A 2,713-nucleotide genomic window follows, 5' to 3' on the forward strand; every position below is an offset into this window, starting at 1 on the left:
AAAACTTCATTCATTCTTCATCGAATGTTTCTACTGGATACATTTCTGTTTGATGTTTTCCGTAACAATTCCGGTTTTGTCAGAGACGATTCCTTGTCAATCGTTGTACTTATTAATCAAGAATAACGTCATCTTTGCCAAAATGGCTATTGCTATTTTGGTTTTAACTTTCGCTCTCGCTTTCAGTATTATAAAAAGAGTAAAATTAACCCCGAAGTTTAAATTGACGAAATCGGAATATTTCTGTCGTAAAGAATTGTACGACGTGATTAAATACACTAGAATTACCGTTTCTGTTATTGTTGTATGTTTATCTATTTGTGGTCAAGCATTCAATATTTTTTATTTCTATCCTGCATTAGAGAAAGGAAAGTTATACCGGCAAGAAGCACTTTTTTGCAGCGTAGAAGTTGGAATTTTCATTAATTTAATTATCGGTGGAATAGCATATCTCTGTTGTTTTCTTTTATTGTTTACAATCATACTAATAAAGATTTTCCAGAAGCTATCTGAAAATCTGCAACTATTAAAAATGAATCATCCGAATTTTGAAACAGAATTAGAAGAAATTATGATACAACACAACGAACTTTGGAACTATGTGAACCAATTGAATGGCCCATTTAATTACGTATTGACAATTTTGTACAGTTGTATAATAATGGAAAGCAGTCTACTTTATTATATTCTGATTTTTTCGAAAATGGACTTTGCATTGAGAGTTTCCATGTGCATAATTTGTGTCGCAATAACGTTTGGTTGTGTTTTAGTAGGATTTTCACTATCCACTTTCACATCTATTGTAATTTGTGTATCGCATTAAATGCTCTATTCTGTTTTACTCTACTTGTAACTTGTTTTTCTTCTTTCTTTCAGATGCAAACGTCGTTTCAGGACATTCGAAGATTCGCTCCATGCGATCTGAAATTGGAACAGAAATTTAAAGTAAAGCTTCCGTTATAAAATAGAACTAGCAATACTTTATAATTTGCATAAAGTAATTGTAAAACCTTTTGTACAGATTGTCAATTTTATGAAGCGATTTGGGAAGGCATCTTTATGTTTATCTGTCAACGGTTTCTTCGATGTTACTAAGAAGTTTCCTGTCAAGGTATGCGAGTCAATAAACTGTTTTAATATATTATTGTGTTACATATATAAATTTTAATTTGTAGATGTCCAGCGCTCTGAATTCTGTGTATTCGAGTCTCTTAAACTTAAGGACCGTGTCCACGAAGAAAAACTGCTCTTACTGAGACTTGAACTCAAGAATCTATCGTTTTGAATATAATTTTTCTCAGAACATTTTAATTAATAAATCTTAATTTATTTATTTGTGATAAATTAGATTAACTATTATCGTTACTTGTCACATTGTTTTCGTATCGTGATGATTTTAATTGTTGAAATTAGAATGAAATTTTCGAATAATATATAATTTATCTTATAATATAATTGAGTTGAGTTAATAATAATAATAATAATAACAATAAGCGCTGAGCCCGAACGGTTAGGAGTTGAAAGTTGAAATTTAGTATACAGTTAAATATTCCATGCAAATGCACATTAAAAAGGGAGTTTTGGAAATTCTTCCCCGCTCGAGAGATGAAAAGGGTTAAAAATTTTAATCACCCAATAATGTAAAATAAGAAAAACAAAACAGAACTATTAATGAAGAATATATAATTAAACAATTACACACATTTAGAAAAACTTAATTTACTAATTTTTAAGCTGACTAGTTTTTTATTAAATGGTATTACAATAAATTTATTTTGGCATTGTGTAAGCACCACAGTTATATAATCTTCTGTACACTGTTCTAATTTTTATATGTAAGCTGAATATATATACTCATTACTTCTATTATCAACTACACAGAAATATAATACAGAGCAAACAATTTTAATTAATCCAGTAGAATAACTAAAAAATATAAAAAAGTCGTTAAACCATTCAATGCGTATTCCTAACTCTCACTTCCCTTCTCAACAGACAATCAATTGACAGAAAACTAGAAATATTTTCTGATAATTTCGCATTACCAGTTAACAGGAAACCTATTTATTGAGTATGGATTTTTGAATTTTAATTGCGTTTTATTAAGTAGACTTAGTATAATATTGTCGCGTAGACGAACAGCAACCAGTCTATAGGAATACAAAGGGGTATTTATTCACTTAGAAAACTTACACTCACTGCAGCTTGCAGTGCCAGATAAGGTGTCGCTCCACCTGAGAGCTCGCGATTATATACGGTGAGGATATGGTTGAAATATGTAAATGATAACAGAGTTACATTTGTTCTCAGACCAGGAGAATGTACATCCAAAAAAAAAAAAAAAAACCATGTCAAAGAGGCTCGAACCGGAAACCTACCGTTTGATAGGCGAGGACGCTGACCACTGCACCATGAATGACACGATGGGAAGAGTGAGCCGCGGCAATATTATTCAAAATGAATTCCTTTCTTATGCACAAAATACCATTGCCGCTTGAGTGAAAACCTGTACTTTAATGATAATAAATAAGTTTGTTTACAACTGCTAAGAATTTCTCAGTAAAAACTGATTATTAAATACCGCTTTTATTCCTAGAAATAAAAACAAATACTTAGTAATAAATAAAATAAATTTCGGATCAATTAACTTTTCCATATTTTTTATTTTTAGATATATAGTGCATTCATTATATACGGTATTGAACATAATGCT

Source organism: Centruroides vittatus, unplaced genomic scaffold (assembly GCF_030686945.1).
Source record: "Centruroides vittatus isolate TY-2023 unplaced genomic scaffold, ASM3068694v2 contig_1074, whole genome shotgun sequence".
NCBI lineage: Eukaryota > Metazoa > Arthropoda > Arachnida > Scorpiones > Buthidae > Centruroides > Centruroides vittatus.